The 23,801-nt window shown below is 43.9% G+C and overlaps 1 protein-coding gene across 3 annotated transcripts in view; it reads right to left on the reverse strand.

Moving 5' to 3' along the window:
* The window catches only part of LOC106590546 (zinc finger homeobox protein 4), a 179,073-nt gene extending 158,907 nt beyond the window's left edge, over positions 1–20,166 (reverse strand). For 2 of the 3 annotated variants that reach the window (XM_045710974.2, XM_014181653.3), the window contains exon 1: positions 16,052–16,582. The gene's annotated coding sequence lies outside the window, so the exon portion shown is untranslated. Of the gene's footprint in view, positions 1–16,051; positions 16,583–19,860 lie in introns of those variants that run through there. The other variant, XM_014181654.3, reaches the window with a different exon arrangement.
* Positions 20,167–23,801: the final 3,635 nt, after the last annotated feature.

Genomic DNA, 23,801 nt, shown 5'->3' on the forward strand with positions numbered 1-23,801 from the left:
AACACAATACATCCAAAATACAAACACACATTTACCATCAGATATGTTTAGAGATGAGAGGAGAAGAGAGGAGAAGAGGACCAAGAGAGAGGATAGGAGAGGAGAAGAGGATCAAGACAGAGGAGGAGAGGAGAAGATCAAGAGAGAGGAGAGAAGTGATCAAGAGAGAGGATAGGAGAGGAGAAAAGGATCAAGATAGAGGAATGGAGAAGAGGATCAATAGAGAGGAGAGAAGCGGATCAAGAGAGAGGAGGAGAGAAGAAGAGGATCAAGACAGCGGAGGAGAGGAGAAGAGGATCAAGATAGAGGAATGGAGAGGAGGATCAAGAGAGGAGAGAAGAGGATCAAGAGAGGAGGAGAGAAGAAGAGGATCAAGTTAGAGGAGTAGAGGAGAAGAGGATCAAAAGAGAGGATAGGAGAGGAGAAGAGGATCAAGATAGAGGAATGGAGAGGAGGATCAAGAGAGAGGAGAGAAGAGGATCAAGAGAGAGGAGGAGAGAAGAAGAGGATCAAGACAGCGGAGGAGAGGAGAAGAGGATCAAGAGAGAGGATAGGAGAGGAGAAAAGGATCAAGAGAGAGGATAGGAGAGGAGAAGAGGATCAAGACAGAGGAGATGAGAAGAGGAACAAGAGAGGATAGGACAGGAGAAGAGGATCAAGAGAGAGGATAGGAGAGGAGAAGAGGATCAAGACAGAGGAGGAGAAGAGAAGAGGATCAAGACAGAGAGAAGAGGATCAAGAGAGAGGATAGGAAAGGAGAAGAGGATCAAGACAGAGGAGGAGAGGAAAAGAGGATCAAGATAGAGGAGGAGAGGAGAAGAGGATCAAGATAGAGGAGGAGAGGAGAAGAGGATCAAAAGAGAGGATAGGAGAGGAGAAGAGGATCAAGATAGAGGAATGGAGAGGAGGATCAAGAGAGAGGAGAGAAGAGGATCAAGAGAGAGGAGGAGAGAAGAAGAGGATCAAGACAGCGGAGGAGAGGAGAAGAGGATCAAGAGAGAGGATAGGAGAGGAGAAAAGGATCAAGAGAGAGGATAGGAGAGGAGAAGAGGATCAAGACAGAGGAGATGAGAAGAGGAACAAGAGAGGATAGGACAGGAGAAGAGGATCAAGAGAGAGGATAGGAGAGGAGAAGAGGATCAAGACAGAGGAGGAGAAGAGAAGAGGATCAAGACAGAGGAGAGAAGAGGATCAAGAGAGAGGATAGGAAAGGAGAAGAGGATCAAGACAGAGGAGGAGAGGAAAAGAGGATCAAGATAGAGGAGGAGAGGAGAAGAGGATCAAGATAGAGGAGGAGAGGAGAAGAGGATCAAGATAGAGGAAAGGAGAAGAGGATCAACATAGAGGAGAAGAGAGGAGAAGAGGATCAAGAGAGAGGATAGGAGAGGAGAAGAGGATCAAGACAGAGGAGGAGAAGAGAAGAGGATCACGACAGAGGAGAGGAGAAGAGGATCAAGACAGCGGAGGAGAGGAGAAGAGGATCAAGATAGAGGAGGAGAGGAGAAGAGGATCAAGATAGAGGAAAGGAGAAGAGGATTGAGATAGAGGAGAGGAGAAGAGGATACAGACAGAGAAGGAGAGGAGAAGAGGATCTAGATAGAGGAGGAGAGAAGAGGATCAAGATAGAGGAGGAAAGGAGAAGAGGATCAACATAGAGGAGGAGAGGAGAAGAGGATCAAGATAGAGGAGAGGAGAAGAGGATCAAGATAGAGGAGAGGAGAACTGGATCAAGACAGAGGAGGAGAGGAGAAGAGGATCAAGAGAGAGGAGAGGAGAAGAGGATCAAGATAGAGGAGAGGAGAAGAGGATCAAGATAGAGGAGGAGAGAAGAGGATCAAGACAGAGGAGGAGAGGAGAAGAGGATCAAGAGAGAGGAGGAGAGGAGAAGAGGATCAAGAGAGAGGAGGAGAGGAGAAGAGGATCAAGAGAGAGAGGAGCCATGGAGACACTTGTCTTATTTCCTGGTGGACAGTAATGGGTATTAATGGGTCACTCAGACATACAGAGCCCCTCTGACCAGCAGCATCCCTCAGGTAAACCATATGTCTGCCCTTCTTATTACCACACCTCAATTCTTCTATGACTCCTGCCTCTCACAAAATAGATTGTGTTTGTATTAGGTCGGGTCTTGACAGCCATCCCATGTGTATGGTGACAAGAATGTCTAAACAGCACTGCCAAACTTAGGTGATTGAATTTCATTTTGTTGAGAGGTTGACTTTTCAGCCGAATTACTTTCTTAAACTTCTCAGACCGGTGGAGGTGAAATGAGAAAAAACATTACAAAGAATCTAGAATACAAAACAATACCCCTCTTCTCATCTCCTCTCCTCTCCTCTAGCGAGAGGGAGAAAGAGAAAGAGAGGGAGTGAGAGAAAGAGAGATGGGGAGAGAGAGAGGGATGGAGAAAGATAGAAAGAGCGAGAGAGTGCGTGAGAGCGAGAGGGAGAGAGAGCGAGAGAGAAAGAGGGAGAGAGAGAGAGAGACAGACAGAGAGAGAGACAGAGAGAGCGACAGAGAGATGGGGAAGACTGTTTGACCCTAAGACCGACAGGACTACAAATTAAATAAAGAGCCAAATTATTAACACACAGACACAAAGCCAATATTGTGTTGTTTTCTACCACTATGAAAATCCCCTTTTCAAAAAAACAAATATTCCAATTGAAATATTTTGCCTCATTTTTTCCATCCATAATATCCTGTGTCAGATGTCGCATGCAAAACTGCCTTTCAGAGCCTGAGAAATGACAGAATAGAGAGAAAATAAAAATCCCCATTTATTTTCTTAAAAGACCGACCGATGCCGAGAGAGGAGAGAGATAGAGAGAAAGGGAGAGAGAGTGAGAAAGACAGAGAGAGAGAGAGAGAGAGAGAGAGAGAGAAAGAGAGAGAGAGTGAGAAAGACAGAGAGAGAGAGAGAGAGAGAAAGAGAGAGAGAGAGAGAGAGAAAGAGAGAGAGAGAGAGAGAGAGAGAGAGAGAGAGAGAGAGAGAGAGAGAGAGAGAGATAAAGAGAGACCTGACTGGCGCTGTACCAACAGCAACCAAAAACATTTAGACAGGAGTGTTGAATAATGAAGGTTTTCAATGAGGACACAAATTACAAATTACATCCGCCTGATAACATGGATCTTCCTTAACAACTCTGTCCATGTCATGTTGGACAAGCTCATAAGGGACAGATTGTGTGTGTGTGTGGGGCGGGGGGGGGGGGGGGGTGCGTGCGTGCGTGAGTGAGTGAGTGTTGAGGACTGGATCGTAGTAAATGTATTAGTCTGACAGAGAGGGGAAGAGAGAGCAGAAGAGTGAGAGAGAGAGAGAGAGAGAGAGAGAGCAAGCAGAAGAGTGAGAGAGAGAGAGAGAGAGAGAGGGAGAGAGAGAGAGAGAGAGAGAGAGAGAGAAAGAGAGAGAGATCCACTTTGCTTGGCAGCAAAACAGCAGGTTTTACTGTGTCAGAGCCGAAGATCTCGAGTGCAGACCGAGACCGAGAAAGAGAGAGGGAGAGAGAGCGAAAGAGAGAGACAAAGAGAGAGAGAAAGAGAGAGAGGGAGAGAGAGCGAAAGAGAGAGCAAGAGAAAGAGAGAGAGAGAAAGAGAGATAGAGAGACAAAGAGAGAGACAAAGAGAGAGAGGGAGAGAGAGCGAAAGAGAGAGCAAGAGAAAGAGAGAGAGAGACAGAGAGAGACAGAGAGAGAGAAAGAGAGAGAGAGAGGTAGAGAAAGAGAGAGAGAAAGAGAGAGACAAAGAGAGAGAGCGACAGAGAGAGAGAGAGAGACAGAGATAGAGACAGAGAGAGAGAGCTACAGAGAGAGAGAGAGAGGGGGGGGGAGAGAAAGAGAGAGAGAGAGAGAGAGAGAGAGACAAAGAGAGAGAGCGACAGAGAGAGAGAAAGACAGAGAGAGAGAGACAGAGAGAGAGGGTGAGAGAAAGGCCTCTCTTTGTCCTCCACCACTCAGCCTGTCCTCCGTTTCACATTAGCATATGAAAAGCGAGAGATGAAAAAACAAGGGACAGCGTGTATAAGGTCAGAGAAAGAGTGAAAGAGGATCCTACCGGACGATAGAAAACAAAAACAGAAAAACGCCGCCCTTTGTCGCGTTCTGTGTTTCTCCCCACTGATCATTTCCACACACCAGATGGAATTCCAGTGACGCGTCACGTCCAAGTCCAGTCTGTATGGAACTCAAAGCATTACTTACAAGACACACAAGTATCTCTCTCTCTCTCTCTCTCTCTCTCTCTCTCTCTCTCTCTCTCTCTCTCTCTCTCTCTCTCTCTTCTCTCTCTCTCTCTCTCTCTCTCTCTCTCTCTCTCTCACGTACGTACATAAGCATCTGCATGCAGGAACACCTGCAATCCAAATACAAACATCCACAACTTCCATTCAAATAGATTTGCAATCACCTACAAAAAAACGAAGATATTCCAAAATCTTAAAAAATCATCTCAACTCCCTTCAGCAGAAAATCAGGCCAAGATGCCCAGTCCTCTCCTCCCCATGCCCCAGCTAGGGTTGTTCTGTATAGAGGCCTACAGAAGCACAGTTTACCCTGCCAGTCCCATTATCATTATTACTTCACGTGACGACAGAGATGTGCACATACACACGCAAACACACGCACGCACGCACACACACACACACACATACAGGAAATATGAGCCTGAGCTCGTTGTTCTCCTGCCCATCGACAAAAATCACCTACCCGGCAAGGGAGGCTGGAAAAAGGGAGTAAAATGGAAAGGAGAGAGCATTTCATCTCACTTTCACCTCTGTCACTCAGTTAACCATTCAATGACCCATTCAACCACCAGGCAGGCATTATGCAAAACCTACTCCCATGCTTTCACACTTGTATGAAGCACCATTCCTAGCTCTGAAAGGCAATTACATCACTTTACCTTTCTGTAAAGAAAAACTGATAAATGAAGTACTAGCACCTAACTTCTCTCTCTCTCCCTCTCTCTCTCTCTCTCTCTCTCTCTCGCTCCCTCTCTTTCTCTCTTTCTCTCTCAGTCTATGGCTATAGGAATTAACAGATGATGGCAGAATGTTAAATATATGTATGTAGGGTCATTGCATAAAGGGGGATACAGGAAGTTCCTGGAGAAACTTCATCCTCTGTCTGACTTTCTGTTTGTCAGAGTCTGAGCCTGGACAACTAATCAGAAACAAATTAAACAACACTGCTGAACATTAAGCACATATGGATGAAACTCACACACACTAAAACTCACACACACACACACTAAAACTCAAACACACACACACAGTAAAACTCACACACACACACTAAAACTCACACACACACAGTAAAACTCTCTCTCACACACACACACACACACACACACACACACACACACACACACACACACACACACACACACACACACACACACACAGTAAAACTCACACACACACACACACACACACTAAAACTCACACACACACACAGTAAAACTCACACACACACACTAAAACTCACACACACACACGCACTAAAACTCTCTCACACACACACACACACTAAAACTCACACACACACACACTAAAACTCACACACACACTAAAACTCACACACATGCACACAGCTGTCATGCACATATTGTTGTCTTGTCATCCCCTCCTATACGTTGCCATTACTGACACACACATCACCGACAAACACATTCAATTTAGAGGTCGACCGATTAATCGGAATGGCCGATTAATTAGTGCCGATTTCAAGTTTTCATAACAATCGGAAATCGGTATTTTGGACGCCGATTTGGCCGAATTAAATTTTTTTTTTGACCTTTATTTAACTAGGCAAGTCAGTTAAGAACACATTCTTATTTTCAATGACGGCCTAGGAACAGTGGGTTAACTGCCTTGTTCAGGGGCAGAACGACAGATTTTTACCTTGTCAGCTCGGGGATTCAATCTTGCAACCTTATGGTTAACTAGTCCAATGCTCTAACCACCTGCTTTACATTGCACTCCATGAGGAGCCTGCCTGTTACGCGAATGCAGTAAGAAGCCAGGGTAAGTTGCTAGCTAGCATTAAACTTATCTTATTAAAAAAAATCAATCAATCATAATCACTAGTTAACTACACATGGTTGATGATAATACTAGTTTATCTAGCCTGTCCTGCGTTGCATATAATCGCTTAGGTACACGTTGCTCCAACCATAAACATCAATGCCTTTCTTAAAATCAATACACAAGTATATAATTTTAAACCTGCATATTTAGTTAATATTGCCTGCTAACATGAATTTCTTTTAACTAGGGAAAATGTGTCACTTCTCTTGCAACAGAGTCAGGGTATATGCAGCAGTTTGGGCCGCCTGGCTCGTTGCGAACTGTGAAGACTATTTCTTCCTAACAAAGATAGCCGACGTCGCCAAACGGAGGATGATTTAACAAAAGCGCATTTGCAAAAAAGCACAATCGTTGCACGACTGTACCTAACCATAAACATCAATGCCTTTCTTAAAATCAAAGAAGTATATATTTTTAAACCTGCATATTTAGCTAAAAGAAATCCAGGTTAGCAGGCAATATTAACCAGGTGAAATTGTGTCATTTCTCTTGCGTTCATTGCAAGCAGAGTCAGGGTATATGCAACAGTTTGGGCTGCCTGGCTCGTTGCAAACTAATTTGCCAGAATTTTACGTGATTGTGACATAACATTGAAAGTTGTGCAATGTAAGAGGAATTTTTAGACTTAGCGATGCCACCCGTTAGATAAAATACGGAACGGTTCCGTATTTCACTGAAAGTAAAAATGTTTTGTTTTGAGATGATAGTTTCCGGATTGGACCATATTAATGACCAAAGGCTCGTATTTCTGTGTGTTATTATGTTATAATTAAGTCTATGATTTGATAGAGCAGTCTGACTGAGCAGTGGTAGGCAGCAGCAGGCTCGTAAGCATTCATTCAAACAGCACTTTCGTGCGTTTTGCCAGCAGCTCTTCGCTGTGCTTCAAGCATTGCACTGTTCATGACTTCAAGCCTATCAACTCCCAAGATTAGGCTGGTGTAACTGATTTGAAATGGCTAGCTAGTTAGCAGGTGCGCGCTAATAGCGTTTCAAACGTCACTCGCTCTGAGACTTGGAGTAGTTGTTCCCCTTGCTCTGCATGGGTAACGCTGCTTTGAGGGTGGCTGTTGTCGATGTGTTCCTGGTTTGAGCCCAGGTCGGAGCGTGGAGAGGGATGGAAGCTATACTGTTACACTGGCAATACTAAAGTGCCTATAAGAACATCCAATAGTCAAATGTATATGAAATACAAATCGTATAGAGAGAAATAGTCCTATAATTCCTATAATAACTACAACCTAAAACTTCTTACGTGGGAATATTGAAGATTCATGTTAAAAGGAACCACCAGCTTTCATATGTTCTCATGTTCTGAGCAAGGAACTTAAACGTTAGCTTTCTTACATGGCACATATTGCACTTTTACTTTCTTCTCCAACACTTTGTTTTTGCATTATTTAAACCAAATTGAACATGTTTCATTATTTATTTGAGGCTAAATTGATTTTATTGATGTATTATATTAAGTTAAAATAAGTGTTCATTCAGTATTGTTGTAACTGTCATTATTACAAATAAATAAAAAATAAAAAAATTGGCCGATTAATCGGTATAGGCTTTTTTGGTCCTCAAATAATCGGTATCGGTATCGGCGGTGGAAAAATAATAATAATCATAATCGGCCGACCTCTAATTCAAATCACCGACAGACACATTCAAATCACCGACAGACACATTGACATCAATGCCCCACAGCCGCAAGCCTACAAGCTGCACCTCTCTCTCACACTCCCTTCTGTCACTCCTACACACCAGATGAGGAACTGAGGCTGGCAGGGATCATTTTGCATATGTAAATTCCGGCACAAGCGAAACATGAGTCATTTATCCGACCGACCGACCAACCAGGGGACATTAGACATTAGTCAGCACAATTAACCAAGTTTCACTGGCTACTAATGAAATTTGGTCACATCGCCACACAGCTTCCAGGCATAAATCAGATTGGCTGTTATGCGTATCCACGGCGGAGTGGACCAACTGCCTCCAGACCCATTATTACTGGCCCGTTCCACGGCAGTACAATGGAGCTGATCCCCCCCTCACACACACCCCTCCAGACCCATTATTACTGGCCCGTTCCACGGCAGTACAATGGAGATGATCCCCCCCCCCCCCCCCACACACCCCTCCAGACCCATTATTACTGGCCCGTTCCACGGCAGTACAATGGAGCTGATCCCCCCCTCACACACACCCCTCCGGCAGTACAAGCCCCCTTCCATATGATCATCTGCATATGCTCATATAGTTAGCTGCTAATTACACTAAACGTGTGCATATTCACAAGCAGCCGCCCCCAGGAGCTACAAGAGGCTTGAACCTGTTCCAAGTCTTTTACCTCTCTCTCTCCATCTCTCTCTCTCTCTCTCTGTCTCTCCCTATCCGTCTCTCTCTCCATCTCTCTCTCCGTCTCGCTCTCTCATCTCTCTCTCTCCATCTCTCTCTCTCTCCATCTCTCTCTCTCTCTCGCTCAGCGGTACTGCTCCAGAACAGTCACAGAATGCCCCCTTCTTTAAGATATTAAGCTTGGCTGCTCCTGAGTTCTTGGCTTTTCCTGCTACAGGCTTCTAGGCCCTGGGACCACAGTACTGACGCTACCCTACTCTCTCACACCAGGAATACACACATGCTTCTGAAACACACACGCTTCTGAAACACACACACACACATATATGTGCTTCTCAAATACACACACACACGCGTGCGCACACACTTCTCAAATACACACACACACACACACACACACACACACACACACACACACACACACACACACATACACACACACACACACACACACACACACACACACACACGCTTCTCAAACAACCGTATCAACGGTAAATGTATGTTCTTCATTTCTCCTCATCTCTTCATTATGTCTGACTGCATAAAACACCTCAGTATTCTGACACATTTGTTTTATGCATAAAAAAAAACAGAGACTCTAAAAACTGAGATCGTCAAAGGAAATTGAAATCGGAGTGAAACAAATCGCTGCGTGGGTTGTTTCCTTTAAACTGAGTGACTGTATGGGGAGAGAACCAGGTTGTTTCCTTTAAACTGAGTGACTGTATGGGGAGAGAACCAGGTTGTTTCCTTTAAACTGAGTGACTGTATGGGGAGAGAACCAGGTTGTTTCCTTTAAACTGAGTGACTGTATGGGGAGAGAACCAGGTTGTTTCCTTTAAACTGAGTGACTGTATGGGGAGAGAACCAGGTTGTTTCCTTTAAACTGAGTGACTGTATGGGGAGAGAACCAGGTTGTTTCCTTTAAACTGAGTGACTGTATGGGGAGAGAACCAGGTTGTTTCCTTTAAACTGAGTGACTGTATGGGGAGAGAACCAGGTTGTTTCCTTTAAACTGAGTGACTGTATGGGGAGAGAACCAGGTTGTTTCCTTTAAACTGAGTGACTGTATGGGGAGAGAACCAGGTTGTTTCCTTTAAACTGAGTGACTGTATGGGGAGAGAACCAGGTTGTTTCCTTTGAACTGAGTGACTGTATGGGGAGAGAATTAGTGTGGACTGTATTACAACGATGTGTATCTCTAACCTAACATTAAAACCATTAAAAAGATCACTGACCGACACTAGCCTACACCTCATCCCAAATTAAATGAAAGAGGGAAAAACGAAATGAAGTACTGGAGGGGAGGCACAGGAAGACAAGAGAATAAGCAGGGTATGAGTGTTTTAGTTTTAATAACAGGATGTGGGAGGTTGTGCTTGTCACATCCTAATGGCTGTGAATCCAAGCCAAGCGTACCTGCTGCTACGATTACAAACCCATCGTCCCTCTCTCTCTCTCTCTTTACATTTCAGTCATTTAGTAGACACTCTTATCCAGAGCAACATACAGTAGGCAGTGAATACATTCTCGTACTTTTCTCCCGTGGGAATCAAACCCTCAACCCTGGTGTTGCAAAACCCCAAGCTCTACCAACTGAGTCTGTCCCTCTATCTATAGCTATCCCTCTCTCAATCTAGGTCAGTCTGATGTGACGAAAAACTGAGAACAATAACCCTAGCACATATGAAAATCACCCAGCTGTTTGACACACACCAGATGGTAGAGGAAGGAAGGTGCGCGTCCACATTTGTACTGTCTCTTAATGAAGGTCTGCAGGGCCAGAGGAGTCCTAGTCTATTCCATGTGAAAATGAGATGCGTACGACTATGGTAATGCATCTGTGCCTGTATAATCACACAGGCTACTGCTGCTAGGCCATTTCATTAACTTCCATTCATCACACACCAACCACATATCAAACACCACATTTACAATTTCTCCAAAATACATCCATTTCCTTCCGTTAAAAACGAAGAAAAAAAAGAGAATCCTACTCGACTGTCTGGTGTGTACAAAGTCATTCTGTTCACCCGACCGTGGTATTCAATGATTGGGATTTGGAAATAACCTAAGTGTGTGTGTGCATGTGTAAGGGATCTTCTCTTTAGTAATAACTACTACTTGGATTACTAGGCCGTCTTATGTATTCAACCAGACTCATATTTTTCCCATTTCGACCTTTAGTCTGATTGGTAAAGCAGTGAGACTGTCCTCCTGACTACGTCCTATAGAGATCTACAGGAAATTAACATTAAAATGCAGGAAGATAGGCTTGTTGCAATTCTCTCTCTCTCTCTCTCTCTCTCTCTCTCTCTCTCTCTCTCTCTCTCTCTCAGGATTTTAAATCATCTGACTTCCATCTATTAGAAAAGAGACTTATTGAGGTAGAAACCATAAAAAATGAAGGAGGGAAATTTAATCCCTGAAATATTGATTTTCCCATTAATATCAGATAGGTAGAGGGTGATGAGGCTGGGTGGAAATGACACATCGTCGACCCGAAGAGAGGCTGGAGACAATCTTCCTGCTGGATATGCCTGCCTGCCCGGAGAGAGTTATAGGGAGGTTTCACCTCTATTTCTCTCCCTGCCCCTCACCCTCTCTTCCTCGCTCTCTCCCTGCCACTCACCCTCTCTTCCTCACTCTCTCCCTGCCACTCTCCCTCTCTTCCTCAGTTTCTCCCTGCCGCTCTCCCTCTCTATCTTTCTCCCTGCCGCTCTCCCTCTCTATCTTTCTCCGTGCCCCTCTCCCTCTCTTCCTCTATCTCTCTCCCTGCCGCTCTCGCTCTCTTCCTCGCTCTCTCCCTGCCGCTCTCCCTCTCTTCCTCACTCTCTCCCTGCCGCTCTCGCTCTCTTCCTCGCTCTCTCCCTGTCGCTCTCCCTCTCTATCTCTCTCCCTGCCGCTCTCCCTCTCTTCCTCGCTCTCTCCCTGCCGCTCTCACTCTCTTCCTCGCTCTCTCCCTGCCGCTCTCCCTCTCTTCCTCGCTCTCTCCCTGCCGCTCTCGCTCTCTTCCTCGCTCCTCTCTCCCTGCCGCTCTCCCTCTCTTCCTCACTCTCTCCCTGCCGCTCTCCCTCTCTTCCTCACTCTCTCCCTGCCGCTCTCACTCTCTTCCTCACTCTCTCCCTGCCACTCTCCCTCTCTTCCTCACTCTCTCCCTGCCGCTCTCGCTCTCTTCCTCACTCTCTCCCTGCCGCTCTCACTCTCTTCCTCACTCTCTCCCTGCCGCTCTCCCTCTCTTCCTCACTCTCTCCCTGCCGCTCTCGCTCTCTTCCTCGCTCTCTCCCTGCCGCTCTCCCTCTCTTCCTCACTCTCTCCCTGCCGCTCTCACTCTCTTCCTCACTCTCTCCCTGCCACTCTCCCTCTCTTCCTCACTCTCTCCCTGCCGCTCTCGCTCTCTTCCTCGCTCTCTCCCTGGCGCTCTCCCTCTCTTCCTCGCTCTCTCCCTGCCGCTCTCGCTCTCTTCCTCGCTCTCTCCCTGCCGCTCTCCCTCTCTTCCTCACTCTCTCCCTGCCGCTCTCACTCTCTTCCTCACTCTCTCCCTGCCACTCTCCCTCTCTTCCTCCACTCTCTCCCTGCCGCTCTCCCTCTCTTCCTCGCTCTCTCCCTGCCACTCTCCCTCTCTTCCTCACTCTCTCCCTGCCACTCTCCCTCTCTTCCTCACTCTCTCCCTGCCACTCTCCCTCTCTTCCTCACTCTCTCCCTGCCGCTCTCCCTCTCTTCCTCGCTCTCTCCCTGCCACTCTCCCTCTCTTCCTCACTCTCTCCCTGCCACTCTCCCTCTCTTCCTCACTCTCTCCCTGCCGCTCTCCCTCTCTTCCTCACTCTCTCCCTGCCGCTCTCACTCTCTTCCTCACTCTCTCCCTGCCACTCTCCCTCTCTTCCTCACTCTCTCCCTGCCGCTCTCCCTCTCTTCCTCGCTCTCTCCCTGCCACTCTCCCTCTCTTCCTCACTCTCTCCCTGCCACTCTCCCTCTCTTCCTCACTCTCTCCCTGCCACTCTCCCTCTCTTCCTCACTCTCTCCCTGCCGCTCTCCCTCTCTTCCTCGCTCTCTCCCTGCCACTCTCCCTCTCTTCCTCACTCTCTCCCTGCCACTCTCCCTCTCTTCCTCTCCTCACTCTCTCCCTGCCACTCTCCCTCTCTTCCTCACTCTCTCCCTGCCACTCTCCCTCTCTTCCTCACTCTCTCCCTGCCACTCTCCCTCAGTTTCTCCCTGTCGCTCTCCCTCTCTATCTCTCTCCCTGCCACTCTCCCTCTCTTCCTCACTCTCTCCCTGCCGCTCTCGCTCTCTTCCTCGCTCTCTCCCTGCCGCTCTCCCTCTCTTCCTCGCTCTCTCCCTGCCACTCTCGCTCTCTTCCTCGCTCTCTCCCTGCCGCTCTCCCTCTCTTCCTCACTCTCTCCCTGCCACTCTCCCTCAGTTTCTCCCTGTCGCTCTCCCTCTCTATCTCTCTCCCTGCCACTCTCGCTCTCTTCCTCACTCTCTCCCTGCCGCTCTCCCTCTCTTCCTCGCTCTCTCCCTGCCACTCTCCCTCTCTTCCTCACTCTCTCCCTGCCACTCTCCCTCTCTTCCTCACTCTCTCCCTGCCGCTCTCCCTCTCTTCCTCACTCTCTCCCTGCCGCTCTCCCTCTCTTCCTCGCTCTCTCCCTGCCACTCTCCCTCTCTTCCTCACTTTCTCCCTGCCCCTCTCCCTCCATCGCTCTCCCTGCCCCTCTCCCTCTATCTCTCTCCCTGCCCCTCTATCTCTCTCCTTCTTTCTCTCTCCTTGCCCCTCTGCTTCTCTTCTCCTATCCCTTCTTCTTCCCCCTATTGCCTTTCTCTCTAGTAGCACCTTGATTAAGGTTGTAATGATGAAACGTGCTTTCAGCTGTGGAAGATGTTGAATCGTATAAGAAGCACTAATACACGATGTTGTGAGTTTTAAATGCAGTTAAACTATAAGCCTTTACACAGAAGAACCATGGGGCTGTCTCTTGTTTTGTGTTCATTCCTGTGGCCATTGGCTCGATGTGTTTTATACACACCAATACACGTGTTATTATACAATCAAATTTCAATAAAATGTATTAATACAGCCCTTTTTACATCAGCCGATGTCACAAAGTGCTACACAGAAACCCAGCCTAAAACCCCAAACAGCAAGCAATGCAGATGTAGAAGCGCTTTTATATATATTCTGTTATTCTGTCTCTGCCGCCTTTACCTTCTCCTGTTGTAAGTACATTGATGTACTGAAACGCCTTGCATTGTTTTTGATAATAACCAATTACAGCTTTTACTCTTCATTTTCAATTGTCCTCCAAGACTGGCAGTATAGGTCAAACACATCCTCAATCCCCTATCGAGGCTTGCTTTAAACCCAGGCTAATGTGCTTTATATCGCAGGCGCGTGCGTGCGTGCGAGCGCACACAGTAATAATATTGCTGTAATAATAAGAATATTCATCATCACAGTAAAACAAAACCAACGCGGAGTCGTCAGACAAACTGAAGGTCCAGTAGCATTGCCTTAAGAACAGGACTGAGAGCGAGAAACGACGCAGCCATGTTCTGTGAGAAAAATACTGACGAAACTCACTGCAATTACATTTTTCCATCTTTTCTCATCATTTCCTTTTTTGGGGTTTTTAACATCGTTAAATGGAGTGTTGCGTAGCTTATTAGTAATACACCATTTGTAGCAAACATGAATTTTACTACATAGCATTGAACCCATTGCTCCCAAATCACCACTATTCAGATAAATGTTTAAAGGTGTCAAATAGGCTATATCAAGTTTAATTCTCAGACTCATTAATGCACAAAAATTAACAAATGTAATTCGTTGGAAATATCCTTAAAATATGCAAGTCATAGTTCCAAACCACTATTGCAGCATAATAATAATAATAATAATAATAATAATAATAATAATACTTTAATACAAATATTTATCAAAATAATTGTATCCAAAATTGTACAATGGTAAAAATTATTTCTGCAATCTTCATTTTTGCTTTAGTCCAACAGTCCTTAATTTAAAAAGATCGTATATCCATAAAATATAAACGGTGGTTGCATTTGTTTCAAAAGTTATTTATCTAGCTAAAGAACTACAAATACCCGAAAATAGCTCAAATGATTTCCCCTTAAATCAAAGCAAAAACAAAGAAATGTAAAAATCGTCCTAATACGCCGAAGAAGAGAAAGCCGTAGTTGAAATCCAGTAGAAATCATCAAGCTGCTGATGTCCCCTAGAAAGAGCGAGCGGAGAGCGCAAACACACACACACAACCTACATACCGGAGTTTGAAGCTGCCTCTCGTGTCCCGGTGGGGTTTTTTTCTCTCTTAATGCAAGCGATCGATGTCCCTGTCACTGTCGTGTCCCAATCCCAGCCAAGACTCTACCTCAAACCAGCCATCAGGCAAAAAACCTACCACAGCCCCTCTCCTCACCTCTCCTCTGTACCCCAAGTTACACTAAACAATCAGCATGCATAGACAAGTCACCACCGAAGCCTGGGCTAAAACCTCATCACTGGCAATGGAAGGACAATTCATTATATGGAGAAAAAATATGAACCCACCAAAGCGAATGAATGGGGAGAACATGAATCTTACGTTACGGCAATAGGACAGGAGTAAAGAAAATACAGAACACATAATGAAGAGTTTGGGCCTCTTATGCTCTTTTTTTCCCCAATGCCGGTTTTTAATATTTTATCAAAAAGATTTAAGAACCGTGAGTTTCTGGATCCAGGGGACCTGCGTGCTATCAGTAGCCCAACGACTGGTATCCTCCACCGGCGACACAGCCACCCACGCCTCGGTACATGGCTACTCCTTTACACGCAGCAGGTAATTGGGATTTGTAGGACCATTATACATTGAATACACATTGAATCTCAATAGTATAATCTAAAAAGACAGTACATGCATCTATCTAAACAATATATAAGCGTGACGGTGTAAATCGTGTTGCTCTACACGTCGCTTTAGAATTTATACGGTGTTAAACGTAACAATAACGTGAGGAAGATAGCGACATAAGAAAATATATGAATGGATACATTGTAGCCTAAATGCCGAACCGTCAGGTCCAGCTTTTACAAGTGGTCCAGCACTGAAACCAGGCAGAACTCTTTGACCGGGTGGAAACAACAGGGATAAAACATTCACATATCCTAGACCACCAGAGATCGGACCTTGTTACGTCTAGTCTAGCGCCGTAATTAACCAAGCCACACCGGGGAAATACGTCATATCATGTAACGATTTGTTTTACGTTGTATTTCACAGATCGTATGACATACGATCGGAATCAGACAAACCTTAGCAAACTTTGAGAGCAGATTTGGCCGAGGCAGCAATGACACTCACGTAAAGGCTTTCGACTGGCCCGTGACAATTCTCTGCTAGTAAAACCAAAGCAGGACTTCAACAAACACCTCAATATGCGATGTTTTCCAAGGCAAAGCTAGGCTGGGCTATTGCCGAAAACATACCGCATGAAAACAGCTGTTATACGCTGAACGCTATGTCAAAGATTCTGACGGATCCACTTAAAAAGATATTCAACATTTGACCTGAATTGAACACCCACTACTCAATAAAAGTTATACAAAAAACTTACTTTCTACCCCCCGCAGTCCGTTCCCTTTCGTCTCCTGTTTTTGGTTTGAAAACAAAGTCACATCCAATGGTTGCGAAATATGATAACACAAAAATGAAAAAAGGGGAAAAAAATGTATAATCCTCCCAACTTTATTGAAAAAAAATAAACATACAAAATGGCAAGCGGTATGAAAGCTATCCTTTGGGTCCGATCGGTGAAAGATGTCTCGACTGCAGCCTCTCAGTTTCGGTTGTGGAGGGGTCGAGAAACGGCGGAAAGGAAATGAAAATCCGATATGTCTTTATTCTGCTAATTATTATCGTTTTAGCCCTGTTTAAAAAAATGGCTGATTAAGTTGAGTGCGCATGTCTTTGTGTGTCTATTCCCGATATGCACTCTGGGAATGGAAGAGAAAGGGCGAATGAGAGAGGGTGGGAGAGAGAGGAAGAGAGAGAGAAACAGAGAGAGAGAGGTGTAATTAGCGAGCTGATCAACAGTCTCCACATTGCAAATGACGCACCGAGCCCCTGTCCAGAGCAAAGGCCGTAGAACGGAACGCGTCAGATAGACCAAAGTGATCTTAACGGGGGAAATGTTTTACGGTTTTACCGGTCAGTCCAAAGACATACACAACAACAAATAGCCATTTCCTGTTAACCAAATAGGGTATAGAATTAGAGATAATTCATCCTTTTTTTATATAAAGGTCCGCAGATGAGGAAAAACTATAGGCGGATATTCCACCCTGTGCAAGGCACATATAAAATATAGAATTATGTTAAAGCTGTTCAGAATGTCAGTATATATTCCAAATGTATTGATGCGTTTGCTTATTTTGATATCCTGATTGTATTAAATATATAGGATAATATTTGATGTACTGGATTTAAATATGTGGAATCTTGAGAGATGCACAGAATGAAGAGGCTTACATAGAACCGTGTTTCAGATAGAGACTAATTGAACGTGTTTAAATGTGTTGTAAATGTGTAAACCGATTGAATACCGTATGTAAACAAGGACATGTTGTCAATATTGAACACAATATCGATATGTTTATTACATAGTTGTAAAACTATGACAGAACAAAAAAAGCATATGTCTGGCTACGAAAAGCTGAAGAGAGCAGGCGTTTAGGCCTATACAGCGGGGGAACACGCCGGCCTTATCCAAAAGGTGGGTATGTATGATATTTATTTACATATCAAATAAATCTCAATATCATAACTTCATGCAAAGTCAATTAATAAAGTCTAAATTATAAGGCCTACATTACGTTCTTCCTTCATCATGTTTTAAGAGTATTTAAAAGGTTAAATATTGTAGCATGGATTTGACTTGTTGTAGAGCATTGAAGAGCATAGTTTGGTCTACGCGTCTATGGATGTCAAGAACATAGCAACATTTATATGACGTACTAGAAGATAAGCCTAATGAATAAGCTACATTATAAGAAACGAACCAGTCATTAGAAGATATAGGTTAAAATAACAACATGTTTATAATGTGTTTTTGTTGTTGTGACGATACGATGGTAAACATTTATCTCGTGATTAATAGAAAGTAGCCTATAGCCTACACAAGCATCACCTTAGAAGAAGAAAAAAAAATACAAATACATGAGCATCAAAGCCACCCACATAGGATGACTGGGCTTTATAGATCCATGCATAACACCTCAGGCAATGTAAGACCCATTGAATCCAACACACCATTCAAAACAATACATGTATAATAGGCCTATTCATTGCATTAGTCCGTTTAACTATGCTCCTTCCACCTTGACCCTTTTAACTTAACTTGATCTCTCTCTCTCCAGTCGCTATCGGGAGAAAGACCTTAACATGGTCTTCATCGTGTAGGGAAGCAGGAGATCGCTTCTCCTTCATGAAAAAAATCGAAGGGGGTGAATTGACTGAGCTGGGTTTTGGGATCCTATGATAAGGCTGCTGGCAGCCAATACATCCTACTGCAGTAGCCTACAACTGAACCAGACCTCCACCGACCCAGCCCGAACCAAGCTCGACCCAGGGCTGCTGTTTCCCGGACTACTAGGGCTGTGACCTGTGTTAAATGTAGTCAGCCGAGGCGTCACTTTTCGGAAATCTGAGGCTGTGGCTTTTTAGAGTCCTCCAGGGATTCCAAACTGCTCTTCCCGGAGAGGCGACTCACTCAGCGGACACGAGAAGCCAGACAAGCCGCTGCCTGGTTGGAAAACCAGCATGGAGCAAGAGGCAATGAGGCAATGGACAGCTTTTCTGGTCTCGCAGAATCTTAAGGCTATAATAACAAACCTGGTGCGATGGACTAAAGGTTGTTCTGAATGTTTAACTATTGATTGATTTTATTTTTAAGTGGTCACTTATTTTCTTGCGAAGACGCAGACTAATACACTCGTAGCAGGCGACTGTGAGGGACTTGTCCATATATTGCAGACATCCACTTGTCTTTTCTTTTGTTTTCACGGTGAAAGAAGAAAGTAAGGCGGATTTAAGGGCCCGGTACCCCTTATCTTAACCTTATGCATTTGTAAATCCCCCGGTCGCCTCCCTCTCGCTGTTCCAGCAGACGATGCTCTTTCTCCGGAGGCTGCTTGACAAAAGACCAAGTTAACTAACATTTCGCCCCATTTCCATATCTCAGAATCCCCAATTAATTACAGATTATCTGTAAACTCAGAGAGTGTGTGTGTGTGTGTGTGTGTGTCCCCAGGTTAGACTGAAGGGTGAAATAAAACGATAAAAAAGGACCGTACGTTGCCACTTGAGCTTATATCAGAACGACCATTTGCAAGTGTTTAATTTTCAAACGAATACGAATAAAAATATAACTACTATTGCTTTTTGTGAATTGTTATTACAATAATAATACAATAATATAGGATCACATTCTTGACGCTTTCTCCCTGGACCATTGTTTGCCATTGCTTTGAGGCATGTTCAGCCCTCGGTAGCGGTCTGACTCCTGCCATAAGGACTGGGAGGTTAGGGGTTCTCCCTTGTTTCAAATCTGATGCTTTTAGTCCAAAGCACCGGCGCCCTCTGGGGTCCGTTAGGTCACGACTGGGGAAGTTTGACCCTTTCCTCAAAACACACAGCCCCACTGGCAAACCCTCTATACCCATCATACATCTCCCTTAGGCTACACACAGACCCATAACCAGAATATCCCCAACACAAGTCACAACACGCAGAGAAGCAACAGCACACGTGCAGCGTGTGTAAGCGACGGAAACACACAAGGACTCAAGGAGGTAATGTTAAATAAAAAATAGTTTTCCTTTATCAAAATCCATAAATATCAATGGACAAATATAGCCCCAAAATAATGGAATTTATGGTCAAATCAAGTGCATCAAACTGGTCAGAATTTAATCACATATCAAAATTCATGTCAATTCCACATTAGAATATTGCGTGGCAGTGCACAGTGAATTTGAATAAAACAAAACCTTGCGATACTAACTAATTAATTCCTCTAAATTATATACAACTTGTTCATATAGTTTCACTTGCAAAATACGTTTGCCGGGAGAAGCAAATAATATTCCCATACTTTGCGTTACACATTACGTACAGACATAACTCCACAGAGAAATCTAAAATTTCTTCTCCTCCCATTCAAACACCGAATAATGTCCGATACAAATGAACTTTTCCCCCACATTAACCCAACCTAAAACTTCTCGACGTTTTAATGGCATGGACCTTAAACCAGACAACTCGAATACATAAGCACACAATCAGTTTATAACTTTGAATATTCCTTCCTTTAAATTCCCAAAAGCATATACCCATGCAGCAACAAAAGAGAAATAAAAACTATACCTTTGGTAAAATAGCATTCCGTTTCTCTTTTCTGTCTCTTACTCGTACGCTCAGTAGCAATCCGCTTATAGCGTATGGAATCTGTTTTGAAAATGCCTAGATTTTTGGCACATTGTCATTGAAAAGAGGGGAGCGAAGTGTTGCCGCTACAGAATAGGGGAAATGAGTCCGTATTGGACGCAGCCTCCCCTCTACATGGACTTATCCAACTTTAATTTAATATTCCGCAATGTGAAGGTATATAATTCAAGGAGAATTTCAGAGGAAGGAACCGCTTTGTGTTTTTTCAGTATTTCATCGGCAGGAGAGGAGGACAATGCTTTTGTGTCTATTATCTGTCCCCTCTCTCTTGTTTTATCTGTCCCGGTCAATTTTGATATTTCACAAGCAAAACAAAATATGTTTACTTGTTTGTATTTAGATCACTTGCCAATAACTCCCGTCTCATCTGTGGCTCGTGTCACGCTGGAATCATTCCTAACATAAAATCGAGACCGATAAACGCTTGTTTGTAAAACACTGAGTCAAAAATCAATGTATTGGGACATTTCAATCGATTATATAAACGAAAATCTATAGGCAACATGAGGCCGATATCAGCCCACTCTTCTGCTCTCTTCAGAGAGGAAAAAGGAGATGAAAAAGAGAAAAGAGGGAAAGACAGCTACAGGGTTTAAAACGAAGCTTACATTAATGTTCTATAGCGGGGTGACTACTCTGTGGCTATATGTCAGAGTACTTCCAGATGGGAGATGATAGGGCAAGCCTTGAAGACAACAATTAGACTATAGTACGTAATCAAAGCGATCACACGGATTACGGCTACATTTAAAGGGTCAACTAGAGCAATTCCAGCCAATATCACATTTCAGCATCACATCACATCACATTAATCAGCCGTTTCTCGACGGCCTCTCACCAGGCATTAATCAAAAATGGTGAATCAAATCAGGGGCAATCTATTCACTGGTTGCATTGTTACCAGGAGATAAGAAAACAGCAACCCAACACGCTCGTTTATTGCATAAACTGTGCATTAATAATATGCGATATGCTATTAGGGAAAGAAGGGGGGGGTGGGGTAGAATCACGAGGTGTCAATCATCTAACATTTACATGGAATCACAGCTGCTCGCGTCTCGGGACTGTAGGGGAGGGGTGCGCGAGCAGGCACATGCAGTGCGTGAGAGGGTTTAAGGAGGTGTATGGAGGGGTAGAGGTGTGTCCACGCACGCGGTGCCATTCTGTTTATTTGATAAGAGGAAATCAATGGAACAGATTGTAAAGCCTTTACCAGGGCCAGACGCGCGTGCAGCCTGCACGGTGTTCCCGGGTTTAAAACGGGGGCTTGGTGAAAAGTGACTTCCAGAACAGTGGCGCGCGAACGGGTCGATCTGGTGAGGAAATTTACAAGAAACTGTACACTCATAGGTTACACTTGACAACACTTGATCACCCCCACGACACACACACACACACACACACACACACACACACACACACACACACACACACACACACACACACACACACACACACACACACACACACACACACACACACACACACACACACACACAAATCCCTCCATCTCTTTATCCCCATCCAACCCTCCTTCCATTTAATCTCCCTCGCCCTTGTGCCCCTTCCCACTTGGCCCTTGGTCCTCGCTGTGCGCGAGTTTTTCATTCTTGATCCCTCTTTAATAGACACGTGCGCAGGAGTGTCCTCTATATAAATCTATCTCCTCTAAAAGGGCCTCTGCCATATACCTCTACATACCAGACGCAACCCTGATCCAAACCACAAATAGCCGATAGCACAATAATGTACAAGTAACGTGAATTCTACAGAAATATGATGGTGATGATAAGACAATCTGGTCATCTGGGAGACGCACCTGCACTCTTTGTCCCTGTCTTTTGACACACACAGCGAGAGAGAGAGAGAAAGAGAGAGAGAGAGAGAGAGAGAGAGAGAGAGAGAGAGAGAGAGAGAGAGAGAGAGAGGCTATTGGCCATTGTGAAGAAGAACAAAAGACGTTGTATCTCTACCTATAGAGGTCTAATGGGCCTACTGAATTCATTTGGGATTATTTAGATTTTCATTTTGTGCCTGAAATGTGATCACTAGTCCAGAGTAGGCTAAATCAAATTAGAATAATTAGGCTATATCTGCATTTTAGAAATTAACTTGAATATTTAACGAATTAGGCCTAATTATGTAAATAAGTAATAACGATACCAATAATAATACAAAATGATAGAAAATAATAATAATAATAATATTGTAGTAATAATACATTTAAAAAATAATTAATCTTTTCACTAAATCACAAAAAAACACCACCTGAGATTTGTACTTTCTAATAAATCATTTTAAAAAACGAAATAAATTCTGCCAAATGCTTTTAGGAATTAAAAGGGTAAGCATGGAGCTTTTCTCTTCAAAATCTTATTAAAAAACTTTCCATGACAACACGAGCCAGAACATGTCAATTTACTGGACTACTGTCCGCTGTCCTCTCTAAGGAGGGTCCTCAGATATCCACTATCCTTCTCTTGGGGTTACCCTCTACCCCTCTTCTCGTACTCAATGGGCCGTCCTCGCACGGTAAATAACCCGGTTACTATCGGACCGCACCGCAAAGGGGAGAAGTCAATTCCATGGCAACAATTTGACAGCTAGGAAGCTCGACTCATCAAAGCTAGAGACGGACCAAATCACAGTCAAGTCCACCAGGCCAAGCCAGACGACCAACGCAAATGCACAGATTAGGTTGATGCCTATTAGACATTTGGAAATGCTTGAAGTAAAGCGTAAATTTAGACCCATGATGCACTGTAAGGTTTATAAGACACAAATAATCAAACTATATTCGTACATGACAGCCTAATGGTCAATAAAAAAATGACCAACAATTATTTTGATTATGACAGTCAGTAATAATAATTACAGTTTTATGGAGGGTGATCAATGTGCAATTATCTATAATACTAATTAAAACAAGTTTAATATCAGTAATATAATTATTCTCTAGCCAGTGACCAACCGTTGATATTCTGAATTAGAAAAATCGATTATTCCAGTTTTCCATAATTATATTGAGGCTATGAATCTATGATACTAATAGGGTCATCATAATATAATATAAATAACTACATAATTAGTCATTTTGAGTGAGGTGAAACCCACAACTTAGTATCTCTGAGTGGACCCAGGGAAGAGTAGCTGAAGCCTTGGCAGCAGCTAATTGTTTTATTTACAAAAAAAAATACAAATCTACCAAATACCGATAACAGAGAGTCCATTCTGTGGATTTCTTATCCCCCAGTCCATATGGAATAGTAAAGGCCTGACTGACAGCATGGAAGGACTCTAGCTATTACAGGGGATGGTTTATGTGACCCTATGACTGGTGTAAATCTGAGTCTGTTTAGAAATTGACAACACAATCTCACACTCAATTCGTGCAAATATTTACAAAAATCATTTCGGCAGATTTTGTGCGTTTTTGTGTGGCTTAATTCATGTGAAAATACACCACTTTTTTTGTGTGACTGAATTAGTAGGAAAAGGAACACATTTTTGTGTAACTTCATTCATTGGAAAATATATTTTTTTGGGGGCAAACTTCGGAACAATCTATTGAAAGTTTTTGGAGCAATGCATGATGGGCAATGGTGTTCTACACGGACGAATTTTGTGTCCCACATTTATTTATATCCTTATGTAGCCTTACTTTTTTTTTTAGATTTTTTTTTAAATTAATCCCAATGGTCTTTTCTATGCTTGTTTTTGCTTAATACTTTGCGATACTGGTGCTATGTCAGATTTGATGATGGTTGCCAGTTTGGAATAAAAGGCTGTATTTGTCTGTGTTTTGTTGTTGTTGTCACATCGATTAGGGTATTTGATTAGGGAATGGGGATACATTTTCA

Source organism: Salmo salar, chromosome 29 (genome assembly GCF_965601325.2).
Source record: "Salmo salar chromosome 29, fSalSal1, whole genome shotgun sequence".
NCBI classification, from domain to species: domain Eukaryota; kingdom Metazoa; phylum Chordata; class Actinopteri; order Salmoniformes; family Salmonidae; genus Salmo; species Salmo salar.